This window comes from Heloderma suspectum, chromosome 3 (genome assembly GCF_057233095.1).
Source record: "Heloderma suspectum isolate Gila_16-S chromosome 3, 16-S_ref, whole genome shotgun sequence".
NCBI lineage: Eukaryota > Metazoa > Chordata > Lepidosauria > Squamata > Helodermatidae > Heloderma > Heloderma suspectum.
In genome coordinates, this window is record NC_139460.1 from 259,552,951 (window position 1) to 259,568,893 (window position 15,943).

A 15,943-nucleotide genomic window follows, 5' to 3' on the forward strand; every position below is an offset into this window, starting at 1 on the left:
GAAGGGTACAGGAAGGGCAGGATTGTCTAAATATGGGGAAGAGGTGCTTGTGGATTTTATTATGTGGGCCTTTAGCTTCCCCCCAGCCCCATAATTCAAGCATTGCTTTGTGTCGCTTCTCCATACATTACACTAGCCTTCCTCAACCTGGGGCGCCTCCTCCTCAGATGTGGACTACAACTCCTGTCACCCCCAGCCACCAGGGCCATGATGGCCAGGGGATGATGGGAGTTGTACTCCAACACATTTGGTGGGTGCCAGGTTGAGGAAGGCTGCACTATAGAGTTACAACATGCAAGAGTCATTGAGGGGCAGGGAATGGCTGACCCAGTAAGGACTCTTGGGCATCCCAGGCAGGTTCTTGGAAGAGCTTTCTGCTCTGTTCTGTCATGGGGATGGAAAGGGAGGGACCTGGGCAACATCTTTTACTAATTAGCTGTTGGCAGCACTGGGACAGGATGAAAAGAACTTGGCTGCTGCATGGTGGGAACTGGAAGCAAGCAGAGGAACGAGGGCCCAGGCTGGCCGAGAGCAAGAGTGAGCGCTCAGCTGGGTCTGGGAACGGAGCTGGAGCCCCAGGCAGGGCCTGTTCCTAGGGGAGGATGACCCACTACCCCAGTTCCAGTTAGCTTTCAAGTTGGCAGTGAGGGAGATTTTGAATTCGTCTCTGTATCGAACTCCAAGCGTGTTTCAGAACTGTTCCCAGTCTTGTTCTGTGGTGTGAGCTGGAACCAGGTCTGCAGCCCGGAATTGAAGCGGCGCTCATGGGAAGCTGAGCCATGCCTGGGAGCTATTTCCATTGCTATGGTGAACTGTTCTAATTGAAGCATGATTCAATCGCCAGTTCCTAAACCTCCCTAGAATCTCAAAGCTGTGGGCAAAACAGGCATTTGCATCTGTAGGAAAAGTAGTTGTGCATCACTGAATAACATGCATTACACGTTTATCTCACCCTTCCCTTTAGCTTTGCAACAACCCTATGAAGGTGATTTGGCTGACAGAGGCCAAGGTCACCCAGTGAGCTGCATATCTGAGTGGGGATTTAAAATTGCTCTGCCCCATCCTAGTTTAATATGTTGAAGCATGCTGTTTAGATGAGTGGCTCTCCAGGGTTTCAGGCCAGATTCTTTCCTATCGCTACCTGGAGATGGCGGGGATTGAACCTGGGACATTCTGCATGCAAACCAGCTGCTCTACCACTGAGCCACGGCCCTTCATATGAAACTGCTGGGAAGAATAGGTGCAACATTGGCTGCAGAACGTCATGGTAAAGTTTTGCAAAATCAGTTAACAGGATGGTGTAATGTTTGAGTTCCTTTGGATCTTTTCTTCAGGGAAGAACTCAAGAAACTCACAGGATCTGTGCACACAGGCATTAGCTCACCCAAACACATTTCCCTTTGCGACTATCCATTTGATTTGCAAACCAGTTAAACTAGTGTCCTTGGATTAATGCTGCTTGAATCCCTTTGATCCCAAGAGGATTGCATTAAGCATTCCTGCTATCTGGCTTCTTAATTACGTGGCTGGTTTCTTCGCTAAAACACTGCTTCCATCGAAGTTGGGAGTTCCTAGAATTCTGACCCCACAATGAAATGTTTAAAAACACACACAAAACCAAAAGAATTACAGGACTTGTTACAAAATGAAATGGAAACTTCAGGGTGCACGTAAAGGCATGCATTGTGGTCATGTGGCTAAGATTTTCAGTACAGACTGAAGTTCTACTTGTTTGCTCTTTCTTTCACTGCATCAGTATTTTGCAAGATTTTTGTAGGTAGTTTGAATCTGGGAAGCACTGGTTCAGATATGGATGGGGCCGGCCTTGGACATTTTGGCACTATTGGATGAAACATTTCCCTTCCCTTGTACTGAGCACCAGGTCCCAGAGCAGCTGCTCCCCATCCATATTGAGTGAACCAGTGGTACAGAGCACCCTTCATGCGCTTCTTATTACCACAGCAGCCATCTTGCCCTCCTGGGACATTTATTCCCTGCTGCTCCTGTATCACTCTCCACTGAGCCCCAGACACTGGTTCTCTTACACCTTGCTCAGGGTCGGCATCAAGGGTCAGCGTGGCCAGGCACTTGCCGAGGGCCCGCACCCTAGCAGAGGACCTGCTGACAAGAGTCCCCTGGACGTGCTTCTCTCCATCACCATTGCAAGCTATGTGTTCACCTGTCTCCCATTCTGACCCAGGCAACAGTGGTGGTGAGAAGGAGGAGGAGTAGATGCCACAGGCTACGTGTTCCCTGGCTCTCTGCCTGTCAAGCAAGCAAGTCATAGCAACGATGAGAAAGAGGATGAGGAGCAATAGCAGCTGGTGACAATGGTGGTGAGAAGGTAGGCTCACTGAGGGAGGGGGCTCATTAAGGGTGACTTTCCCAACAGCCCCCACAAATCTGGAGCCAGCACTGACCTCAGTGCAGGGCCACTGAATTAACTGTCCTTCCTCTCACTCCTGAAATTCTTGGCCAGGCCCTTTATTCCTCCACTGTAGCGCTAGACCTCTCAACTCAGCATCAGAAGTATCATGTGAGTCAAAAGGGTGCCAGGAAGACTCTCCTATCTGCTCTGGCTGACACTCCTGTTCAAGCCCTGGTCACATTTGACACCTGCCTGGAGTTTTGTTGTTGTTGTTGTTGTTCAGTCGTTCAGTCGTGTCCGACTCTTCGTGACCCCATGGAGCATAGCACGCCAGGCCTTCCTGTCTTGCACTCTCTCCCGGAGCATGCTCAAGTCCATATTCATTTCATCAGTGATGCTATCTAGCCATCTCATCCTCTGCCGTCCCCTTCTCCTTTTGCCTTCAGTCTTTCCCAGCATCAGGGTCTTTTCCAGAGAGTTTTCGCATTAGGTGGCCAAAATATTTGAGCTTCAGCTTCAGTATCTGTCCTTCCGATGAGCAGTCAGGGTTGCAAAAGTGCCTCTGAACAAGAGTTCTGGGCAGTGGCAATCCCATAATTGTAACCATCTCATTGGAATTGTATTGCTAGCCAGAATCAAAGTTGAATCAGCTGCTCTTGTGAAGAAGCACATCCCTTCAGAATGTTAGCCCCCTACATTCAGATTTTTCTTGCCATGAATGGTAGGAAATCTTACGGCGCAGTGATTGAAGGATTCCTCTTTGCCTCAAGTGCGCAACTCATCAGGTGCGATCCATTCAACCATTCCTGGGTGTCTTCTGCCATCATACTACAGTGGGAATGAATTAAGAAAACATGTCCAGAATTATCATACCAATGGCTACATCACTGCAAGGGAACGTGCAGAACTGAGGCAGAAAGTATGACAGAGGCGTAGACTCTAAAATAGACACAGGGAACAGCAGAGGAAAGTGGAAATGGAGATACGGGGAAACAAAGGAAGAATATGTGACTCCTTCAGTTACATGTGCTTTCCAGCTAAGGATGGAAAGTGGTTAAACAGAAGCTCCCACTAATAGCTCTGCCACTGGCTGAGTTAATTTCCATCCTAATGAATCAAAAAGTGTGGGAGAGACAGGAAGAGAAACACTTTGTTTGCCAGCATTTTAATATTTCCTCAAATTATTAGTGATCTACCGCAACCTCACATGGAAGCGTGGCAGGAGAAAACAGTTTCTGAGCCTGAGAGGAAGTAAGAGGTGGCATTACAGCCTGCTATTCAGCAAGTAGCCAGGCTGCAGAATTTGATCAAAGATTGGATGTCACACATTAGTTACCCCAAGCAGTACTATTGTAGCCTATGGATGGGTGCTTGAGCTTCCCAGCAGTCCCCTGTTCAGCGACAATGATACAGGAGATTTTGAGTCTTGAGGCAAAATGGTCAACTTCATAAATTATTATTATATCTTCCAAGGACATCAAGATTCCATACATGCTTCTTCTCCCTCATCACACATTTTATCCTCCCAGCAACCCTGTGAGGTAGGTTAGGCTGAGAGATAGGGACTGGCCCAGGGTCATCCAGTGAGCTTCATGGCTGACTGGTGATTTGCACCTGGGTTTCACCAGCCCTAGTTCTGTGTTTTAGCCACCACACGGGCAATCTATAGAGCAGCGGTGGGGAACCTTTTTTCTGTTGAGGGCCACTGTCCCTTGGGGATAATCTTTCAGGGACCACATGCTGGCAGTGGGCGTGGCCACCACTTTTCTCCCCCTCTTCCTGCCACAACCTTCTTTTTCTCCCTTTCGCTCCCTCTTGCTCCTTGCCCAGCAGGCTGCCAGGGGAGGGGCAAATCAGGCTTGCCAGAGGTCTGAACTGATCACTTGCAAAAGGCTTTTGACATTAAGCTGAGGGTTGCAGCTTGGCTGCCCCTGCTGTAGAGGCTCTCCAACATTTCCACGTCGGGCAGTGTTTATCTTCTGATTTGCTCATGATTCATGACAAAGTTCTACAAAATACACAGTTTAATGAGATCTAAACCATACCCTTGGCCATTAAACTAAGACCTTGCAAGATCGGAGCATCCAATCAAGCCACCAGAATTCCAAGCTAAAGAGCTCAACTCCTATTCAAGTGTATTAAGCAGTATCAGTTTTGCAAGAGGCCAGATGTGGTTCAACTAGGATTAGTGCTAAGAATAGAACAAAAATGCATGAACCCTCCTGCTCCACATGCAGCTCAATTTTGTTACTCAGAAGTAAGCTGCTGAGTTCAGTGGGGCTTATTTCCAAGTGTGTGTAAGACTGCAGTTTATTGTTGGTTGTTAAAATTGTCCGTATGAACAGTTGAAAGAAGATCAGGACAGCATTTCGTTTAGATCAGAGGTGGGAAATGTTGTGCCCCCCAGATATTGTTGGACTCCAACTCCCATTGGCCCCATCCAGCAAGGCCAATAGGAAGGAATGATGGATGCTGTAGTCCAACAAGAACTGGAGAGCCACAGTTCCCCTGCCCTTGCTTTAGATGAAAGAACATGGGAGTTGTGCAGCCTGTTGTGCAGCCTGTTCCCAAACGCTCATCAATAAGTCCTGTTGCTTTCAATGGGATATATTTCCAAGTGAACCAGCCTGGAAATCAGCAGGACTTTGAGTAAATATACTTAAATCTAAGCTGTTCTGCAAATTTTATAGGAGCAGTTGGTCCTATCAAGGCAGAATCAGTACAGGCCTTTGCAGCCCGAGAAGTTAAGACCAAAAGGCTACTACTTCTGCTAAGCCTCTTTCTTGCACCCAATTCCTGAAAACAGTTCAAAAGGACTTGACCAGAACCTCACTTGTAGCCCTTGTACCAAATTCCCAGCAGTTCTTATTAATCCAGGGCAGGTCAGCAAAACAGGGTTAGATGTTACTTGCCCCAGTGAAGCAGCCACTTAATTGACTTTAATTGTTCCCATTAATTAGCTGATCCACCCATAATAAGGCTATCGAGTAAGTAGGCCCCACACCCATACTATGAATTGGCAGAACCAGTCTGGTCCAGAAGGCCATTGTTTGTGTTAAACTCTTTGCTCTGATCATGTGACAGTCCCTCTTCCATCACTCCACTGCCTTCCTGTCCATTCCTGGAGCCACTACATGCTTCTTCTTAACTTCAAAGTCCTCCATGGCTATGGGAGTTGTAGTCCAAAATATCTGGAAAGTGCCAGATTACCTACCCCCTGTCCTACTGTAACTCAGCCTATGACTAAGCCTGAGCACATGTGACTGAGACGCCTGCATTTTGCTTCTCTTTTTACTTCTGCTGCTTTCCCTCCCCTCCATCTGTTGTTTCATCCATGTTGAATTTTAGATTGTAAGTTCCTTGGGGCAGAAACCTGTTTTTCTGTATTCTGTAAAGCAGCATACGTACCAATAGACTAGATTCAGAAACAGACTTTGAATAGTGGGGCAACTTTTGATACCGGGTGTTGCATTTACCTAACCTCCAGTGATTCAGATGGATAACTTTTCTTTGGGGAGTGAAGAATCTCTTTAATGCCTCTCTGCCCACCTGCCCCTGCTCCACATTCCCTCATCCTGAGAAAACTCTGCAAGGACTAGAGAAGGGAAATGAAGGCACTGGGGGGATCAGCAGCTGCCTCTTGGCTCAGTTGTCCAAGCCATAGACATGGGGACTTTTCTCACAGAAAACTGGCAGCTGAGTTTGAAGCCGTTCATCTCCAGGCAGGCGGAAGAAGCGGGAGGGGAGGCTTAGGAACAGGATCATATTCCCAGCAGCTGGGCCTGGCTTTCTCCTTCCCACCTCTCCCCTTCTCATCCCTAATTCCCACATCACAGCCACCCCCATCCTTGTCTTTTAAAAAAATCACTTATTGAAAGGTTTAACAGGGAAGGATTGATTTAAAGGCAAGCCAGCGGCCCTTCCTTGTCTTGAGACCAGCCATGGAGAAGCCTCTCCTGCCAAACCCATGTACAAGTGTGTGTGTGAGTGTGAGAGAGAGTGAAAGGGAGTGCCAGGCAATTGAGGGAAGGCACTGTGTCAATGGGAGGTGCAAGCAACAGCAAAGAGAGGCTGTTCACTGTTCTGGGCAAGGAACTGCGCCAGCAAAGTCCAACTGCCAAGTGTGAAAAAGGCCAGCAACAAAGAGGCCGCTGATGCATCCGTTTTCCCCTTGCTCTCCTACCACATCCAGTTGTCTAAGTTGCCCTCCAGATCTATAGCACCCAGTCTAACCTGTTTGGTTCAGCACAGTCCCACCATATCAAGTCTGCAGTCACCTTTGCACGTTTATGCTTGCGTTCCTCCATCCACCTGCTCTTCTGACCCTGAGAGAAAGCAAAAGGTGCCATTAGAACCTGCCACTTGCAAGACTGAAAGCAGGAAATATTGATCAGGTTAGCTGGCCCAGGCTTTAAATATTTGAGTCTGTGGATAGGCACTCTGCTGTTTTTTCTTTTCTTTTTTAAAAGCAGTGGTTTATGTGTAGCAGTGGTACAGTGGAGAATGCAGTACTGGATTCTGGCCATGCGGCACACCTATCTACCATGTTGAATTTTAATTGATTTTTTAAAAAACTGCTGCTTGTTTTAATTGATTTTTTTAAAAGCTACTGCTTGTTTCATTTTCAATGATATGTTTGAAGCTGCATTTTAAATATCAACCTTTCCCATATTTTAGCTGCACTGGCATCTATTTCTCCTTTTAAAATTATTTTATATTATAGTTGTGGCTGCTTTTAAATTCTTTTAATGTGTTTTATCATGGGCATTATTGTATTTGTTTTTATAATGTATGTCACTCTGAGAGCTTCAGCTATAGGGCAACTCATAAATTGAATGAATGAATAAGTAATGTTATCCTTTGCTTCCTCTTATGCATTCCAGAACCTGTGCTCCCCCCCCCCCATTCAGATCCCTCCCAGAAACCCATTTTTTTCCCCTGTGGATTCTTTGGTCACTCCACTAATCATCAGCAGTTACAATGAAGTGTAAGTGTAACTGTATCCGCCCACATTCATCCCCTGGTTATCCTGGCCCTTCCTCCTTCGCTCCACATTGCTGAACTTTAGATTAAATGCAAAGATCTTTGGAGCAGATATCTGTTGATGATGTGTTATGAAGAATAGTTGAGGTCATGCCTACCTACAGCCTCCCTCAACCTGGCGCCCTCCAGCTGTTTTCGAATACAACTCCCACTATTCTGGACAATTGATCATACTGGTTGGGGCTGGTGGTAGTTGTAATCCGAAACATCTGGAGGGTGCCAGGTTGGGAAAAGCTACAAGTTGTGTGTCATGGTTGAGCCCAGCCCCGTGTGGTTTCTGATGATTCCGATTCTGAGTCAGAGCCGGAACTAGAACAGTTGGACCAGTGAGTGGGGGACGTAATTCCTTGAGAGTCTCCAGGAGTTTGGGAAGAATCTTTCCAAGGCCTTGACAAACAGGTGGCCCAGGCTGAGACACTGCCTCCCCCTCCCCCTGTGGAAACCAAGTCCCCTCCTAGGAGGAGGAGGGGTGTGACTTGGTCAATGCAAGGGCGCATCCTTGGCCTAAGAGGGCGGAGTTAGGGAGTGGGTTGAGACGCTCTGCCAGAATACCCACCCACCAGAGTCAACGCAGAAGGGAGCCACCCTAAGAGAGGGCCTACGCAGCCTTTCGGGTCTTGCTGTAGGTGCCTGTTGTTTGGTGGCGACTTCTCTACCTCACTAAAGTCTTCCCTAACAGAGAGCTCAGGATTAGCTATTTAGGCCTGGGGACAGAGTGTGAGCTTGCTGAATCTGTATTATGGAAAATCTCGCCATTAGCATAATAAAGCAGTATTAGCTTGAAGTTCGGAGTCTCTGTTTTGTTGGTTGCATAGAGGGAGGGCTGTAGTTCTGACATTATGCTGCCTGTCCTCTCCCGTGGCTCTATCTGTACTTCCCTTTTATGCTGCTACCTTCTGCTGTGGATGGTCCTATTTGGATGCACTACTTGCTCTGCAAAGTTATATTTCCGATTTGGAAGCTGCGCCAGTTTGCTGTTGGTATAACAAACCTGAGCAGGGCTGCAAGTTGTGCTGTGCTCCTGTCAGTTATGTGGCTATTTCTGCACAAGGACACCTTGGCTCACTGTTGCTCAGCCCCAAAGCCAGTTAGTGCACGTGCTGAGCATTGGTGAGCGATCCACTGTCTCCGGATCATTCCCTCCCAAGAGTGAACTCTCCCCCACCCCTGTCTGGGCTGATTCTGACTTTACATTTAGTATGCTTACAAATATGTGAGCACAAAATGCACATGGCTCTGATCAACCGAGAATGGTACACACGGACTTGGACAGCTGCCTTCCTTGACAAAATATATTGAAATGGTGGTCAGGAAAAGAGTTCCCCCTCCCCATATTTAGCTGAGAAAGCTGTAATTTAAACACACGTGCACTGTTTGCAGTTGATGCGGTGTGTGCACGCATGTGTTTTACTGTGGTATCTGCACTCAAGCACTAATTGTAAGTGAAGCCCAGGCCCCGAGTCTCTCGGAGGCCGTACACAGGAACTAGGATAACATCAGCTGGATTCCTCTCCTTCTGGCCAATGCCTGGAGCAGCCAGCTATGCCTCATTTCTTGATTCTCATCCTCTCGCCTTCCAGCCCCGTAAAGCCTCCTTGGGTAGATGGATGGAGTCGCTCCTACAACCACACACAAAACTATCCAGCTGGGCAGTGCTAACCCCTTTCCCGGCATTCTTTGCCAGTTCCAGTCAGTTTCATTCTCTTCCACCTGAGACTGGAGACCTATTCGCGCATCTGACTAGCTCGTCTCTCTTCTTTGAACAAGTGTGTCTGTGACTCACCTGACCAGGAGAAAAAACTGCAGCTATGTGGACAGGGCCCACTCAGCAACACAGGCATGAATCCCAGCTGAGTGTTTTGGGCTTCAAGAATTAAATTATATGGGTTGTGGCCCCTGAAACACTTCTCAAGCCAAATAACACAAAATGGTATCACAAAATATACATTTATTGCTCAAACATGATTAGAGAATAACAAAACTTTGTAATGATGGAACAAGCAAAACTCATTAGCATAATAGAAATCGTGGCTAACATATTTATTAGCAAAATTAAAGTTCGGTTCCTCTCAACCGACAAAGCAGTCATCATTACGGTCTTACAGTTACCTATCTGGCAAGCATGGTTTGCAGAGCTCAGGTAATCATGTTTGGTAGGCTTCTTGTTCTTCTAGAATCTCTCTGGGCAATCAGATCAAACCCTTGCCTTGTATAACCCCTACGTTGATGACCTCATCCTAAGTTTTAGACCTGGTCATACCACTACTCCCATTTCTCCCAATGTAGCTAAGGTTACCATTGTGAGCATTTCTACACCAGCCTAAAATCCTGCATTTGAAACGTGGCTTTCTGCTTCCGTTTTTAATGCGGGGTCACAACAACTCCCTTTTTCACGTGCTTCCTTTCTGCCCACCCCTCCCCTCTCCTTCTCCCTGCATCTGAGTCTACCATTATCTTTCACTGATCTCGCTCCTCTTCTTGCAGCTTTCCCTCTTCTCACGGAGGAAACTGAAGTGGAACACAACGGGGTAATTTGATAGCTCATTATCTGCGATCTATTTAAAAACGGAACTAAGGGCATTTAGTGCAGGAGGGGCAGGGCAGGGTCACTGGGTCATGTAAAAAGCCTGCAAACTTCCGTGAAGGAGCAATCTCAATCGCAGGATAAAAGCTCCAGGTGAAGGAGCCCTGTAACACCGATGAGAGTAGCCCTGCTAAGCTAAGCGGCTTTCTGTTTCCAGCAACCAATCCACTTGTGGCAACCTTCCTTGCCTCATTTCCAAGAATACTTTTCAGTACTCACAGTTACCTCACAACACACACAGAACACACCCATCACTTACAGTTAGCACACATAGATAATTAAGAATATTTCATAGGATTAAGAATCCTATGAAATACAGTGAATTCTTATCAACAATACATGTTACATTCATTTTCTGTGACAGCCCTTTTGCAGCCACCCATAAAGATGGCTTCCAAAGTGACAGAGTGAGGGGAAGAGAAAAAGTAGGGGTGGGTGGATCACTTACCCCATTCTGGCTGGGGGGTCCTCAGGGGGAGGAGGCGATCCGTCCCTCCCCCCGGAATCTGTCCAGGCCGGCTTCGCTCTGTGGTGATCCTGCGGAGCCAGCTGCCGGCTCCGCAGTGCTGGCAATACGGCCGGCCGCCATTGCCGTGCCGTATTGCTGTGCGAAGTCCGGATGCCACTGGTGTCTGCTACGCCATTTGCGTCCCTGTTTTCACGCGATAGGCTACACAAATTATATTTATGTAGATATTTGTGTAGCCTATCGCATGAAAATAGGGATGCAAATGGCGTAGTGGATGCCATTTGCGTCCAGACTTAGCACGGTGATACGGCACAGCAATGGCAGTCGGATGTATCACCAGCGCTGTGGAGCTGGCGGCTGGATCCGCAGGATCATCACATGGAGGAGCCGGCCTGGACGGATTCTGGAGGGGCTTGGAGGTGAGTGCTCTGTTCCGCCACAGACCCCAGTGGGGCTGGATTCTTGGAATCTGGCCTCATTGGGGTCCGTGGCGGAATTCTCCAACATCCCTAAGAAAAAGTTGAGCAGGGGGTTGGACTTGATGACCTTGTAGGCCCCTTCCAACCCTACTATTCTATGATTCTAAGTACTTTTTATGAAACAATTTTTAATAACTCTTTACCCTGTCGTCTCAGGGTCCAAACAAACATTACTTTAAATCTGTGTCTAGCAGATTTGCCTCTCTCAGCCCCCCATTTTTACTCTAGAGTAGGTGCAGGGCCCTGATTGGATTGGGACCCTCGCATGGGGGTGGGGCTTTTAATACCTGGATCAGGGCTGCTGTGTCTACTCTAGAGTAAAGATGAACAAAAGAAATAGCTGCTGGACACAGTTGTAAAGTAATGTCTGTCTTGGCTCTCATAAACTGCTGCCTGGCACGACTGCTACACATTCCTCCACCAAAACAGATGGGTTTTATGCATTTATTTCAAAGGCATATATCCCACTTTTAAATTTAATACATTTACAATGTTGTTGTTCAGTCATTCAGTCGTGTCTGACTCTTCGTGACCCCATGGACCATAGCACGCCAGGCCTTCCTGTCCTGCGCTCTCTCCCGGAGCGTGCTCAAGTTCATATTCATTGCATCGCTGATGCTATCTAGCCATCTCATCCTCTGCCGTCTCCTTCTCCTTTTGCCTTCAGTCTTTCCCAGCATCAGGGTCTTTTCCAGAGAGTTTTCTCTTCGCATTAGGTGGCCAAAATATTTGAGCTTCAGCTTCAGTATCTGTCCTTCCAATGAACACTCAGGGTTGATTTCCACATTTACAATGTGGCACAGGACAAATGTTGATTGAATCAAAGACTTTGAAATATGCCAACAGATAAAGCATCAAATGGAACGGCAGGTGGAGCAGAAAAATAAAGGCAGCATCAAGCAGTAAAAAAAAGAGAGAAACCACCAGATGAAACACCAACTAAGATGAAACAAGCCTGTTCTCAGCAGATAAAATCAATATCATTGCCCATTAAAAGCTCAGGTGAATTTTTTAAAAAAGGCATCTGTAACATAACAAAGAAAGCACCAAGGGGACCTCTCTGGGGAGGGTATTCTGTAAGTTGGATGCTACCACCAAAAAGGCCCTCTTCCTAGTTGCTATCTATTTCACCTCTGAAGGCAGGAGCACCTCAGGGAGAAGGGGTCTTAATGCTCTCACAGTTTCATATGGAAGTAGGAAATGCTTCAGATACCTGGAACTCAAGCTGTAAAGGGCTTTGTAAGTTAAATACCACACTTTCCATTGTGCCTAAAAACCAATAAGGTAGTGGAGAGGTTTTAACACTGCCAAGATATGTTGCCTGCACTAACTGAGGTTTCTGAGTAGTCTTTAAAGGCTGTACAATGTGCGATGCTTTGCAAAAGTTTAATCTGGATAGTTGGTGCCGGCTAGCTGGGACTGGTTCATGAAGGCAGAATAAGTTTACAAGTGGAAACATATGTGACCATTTGGAGACACACGGCTGTGCTAAACATTCAAATATTAGTTTGCTGCTGTTAACAAAAAAGCCTATGTGTGGGGCTTGCCATTTTGTGGCTGTTTTAAAGGCAAATAATGTTTGTTTTCTACACTCCACATTTAATATCATTGATTGTGCAGAATATTTCATGCTCTTTCTGATGCACTTTCTGATCCACCAGTACCTACATCCATAATCTTGGTTCCCTTAATCTCAGTTGTTTATTACTAGGAGTGTGCATTTGTTTCAGGATGAATGGAAAATGTAACCGAATGAGTGCTATTCAGCTCAATTTCCCTTCATCCCAAAACAAGCGCTGGGGAGGTGGAGGACAAATGAGCGGGAGTCCCATTCATGCCTGTTTGTATGTGTGTGGAGGGGGGTTTCTCTTTGGCTTCTTCTTTGTATGCTATATTTTGCTATCATCGGTGGGGGAAGAGGTCATTCCTTATGTTTTCCCAATTTATTTTTCCCACAATGCCACAGAGCCAGCACGTGGGAAAGACGAAATGGCTGCTGTCAGGAGTAATTGCAAAACCCAGTCCTCCTGCTGCTGCCATTGCTTCTGGTACACAGTGAGTGAGAGAGAGAGAGAGAGAGAGAGAGAGAGAGAGAAAGATGAATGTGTGCCAAAATGAATGAGATTTTGCTGAATAAGACATGCGCCGAATGAGGTTTCAGGGTTCAAATTCCCATTCAGCCATGAAGGTCAATAAGGGTGTAATCATATGCATGTGTAGACAGAAAAAAGTCCTACAATTCCCAGCATTCTCCAGCCACCCATGCTGGCTGGGGAATTCTGGAAGTTGTGGGACTTTTTTCTGTCTAAACATGCATAGGATTGCACCCTAAGTCATTTTGGGCAAGTCACTATTTCTCAGCTTAAGCTATCTCACAGAGTTGTTTTGAGGATAAATCGGGGGCAGGAGAACTAGGTACACTGCTCTGAGCACCTTGGAGGAAAAACAGGATAAAAATGTAATATATTAAAATGTCTGTTTCACTGTGTGACAAATTCTGCAAAAATCTGCTCAGTTCACATTCTTGTCATGTCAATATAGTGGGGTTAATGAACGCTCACTGTAATAGTTTGCAATTTGGGGTAATATTTAGAATATGGAAACACTGTTAAGCCGGAGTGATTTGCCCTGTTTTGTGCTAGAAACATGACTTGCACCAAGCAAATCACTCTTCTGAGTTTACTAAAATGAGAAAGTTAACCAGAGAGGAAATGGAAGAAGTTAGGGTCTTTGAGAATTCTGGATCTCCTAAACTTAGGAGTCATGTGTTATATCCCCTCCCACCCTCTCGCCCTCTACACCTCCATCTGGCTGTAGAGGAGACATGCTAATTCACTACCTGAACTAACTATTATCACATCTTCTCATTAAACTGAATTATTAATATCTTGGAAAATTAATTATAACTTTCTCTTTTCTCTTTTCTTTCTCTTATATCTTGCTAGTTCTAATGGACATAACAATGTTGCTGATCTCTTATAGAAAAAAAGGACATTTTTGATCAAGGAACGAAAGTGGCAGTGCTCCTATCTCTTCAGACCTGGCTTGCCTTTGCCAGAACATTGTTGCTGAGATGGGCACCTCTATCATTTTTACGTTGAACAGGCTGATGTAAATAGGAAGTTCCAAATCAATTATTGGTATCACTGATGACTAGTCATAACTGTCATAATGTTTAAGAAATTCTAGATATCAACTTGATTTTTTTCATCCTCTTATACTGAATTTGGCTCAGGGCAGACATACACCTAGTAGTACAGGCACATGGCTCAGATCAAGAATTTCTTTTCAGTATCAGAACTGAGCTCATGGTCTTTTTTTTTTTTTTTACAGAAAAATCCACTTCTGGTGTCCCCCCTCACCCATAAGCTTTCTTCATTTCAGAAGCCTAATTTAGAGGGGGGTTGTTGCTTTTTGTCATTGCTGTTGTTAAAAACTGGAAGTCTGAAAATCTTATAGATCTACTACAAATAACTCAGAGCTGTACCAGTAAACCCCAACCAAGAGTAGGATATAAATGCGATAAAGTAAAATTGGAAACAAAACCAAGCCATTTAAAAGCGGAATGTACGTTCTAGTCAGTTATGTTTTTATGTACCTGCCAGAAGCATAGGGTGGCCATATGTCCTACTTTACAAAGACTCTACTTGAAGGGCTGACAAGTTCATGTCCAGTTTAAAGATAAAGAACCTTACAGGGCCCTTGTCACTGCTTATGAACAGTTAACACATGGGCAGCAAACTGAGCAAGCACACAAGTCACCTGGTCACAGTCTTCCCTGCCATGGTTAGATACATTGTATTTCTATTTAAATTATAGTAATTCTTTCTAAATTTGCATCTATATGTATAAATTAGCATATGGAAATTTTATGTAAATCTGTGCCCTTTGGGAGGCAGGATGGAACTGGCCACCATACAGAAGTGGGAAATGCAAAAAAAGCCACTTCAGTGACATGTGGGAAAGAATCCTTAGGCTGTATTCTCCCCTACAGTGGGGATACAGCCCAGGGGGGAATCTTCCCAGTGACAGGTTTAGTTCACTCTCCTATTTATTGATTGATTGATTGATTGATTGATTGATTGATTGATTGCATGTATATCCCACTTTTTTCCTCTAAGGAACGCAAGGTGGCATACATAATCCTCCTCCTCCTCTGTTTTATCCTCACAACAACAAACCTGTGAGGTGTGTTGGGCTGAACATCTGTGACTGGCCCAAAGTCACCCAATGAGCTTACGTGGCTGAGTGGGGACTAGAACCTGGATCTCCAGTCCAACACTCCAGCCACTACACCACACTGGCTCTCACTTTGTTGTGGTTTTTACTGGAGTCGAATCTGCTCTGTTTGGGGACACACGGGGATAAAAAAAACTGGATTATCCCAGGGCTAGCCTGGGGCTCTCAGCAGGTCACATGCAGTTTACTGTGAATTGTTTGGGTGGCTACTGGGTGGAGTCTCATCCCTGTCATCATTTAGAGAGCCTGTTCTCTCCCTCCTACTCTCACCTTCATAGAATCATAGAATAGTTTGGTTGGAAGGCGCCTATAAGACCATTGAGTCCAACCCACTGCTCAATGCAGGAATCCAAGTCAAAGCATCCCTGACAGATGGCTGTCCAGTTTCATCTTGAATGCCTCCAGTGTGGGAGAGCCCACTACCTCCCTAAGTAATTGGTTCCATTGTCGTATTGCTCTAACAGTCAGGAAGTTTCTCCTGATGTTCAGCTGGAATCTGGCTTCCTGTAACTTGAGCCCATTATTCCGTGTCCTGCACTCTGGGATGATCAAGATCCTGGCCTTCCTTTCTGCGACAACCTTTCAGGTACTTGAAGAGCACTATCATCTCTCCACTCAAGTCTTCTCTTCTCAAGGCTAAACATGCCCCGTTCTTTCAGTCTCTCTTCATAGGGCTTTGTTTCCAGTCCCCTGATCATCTTCGTTGCCCTCCTCTGAACCCTCTCCAGCTTGTTTGCATCCTTCTTAAAGTGTAGCACCCA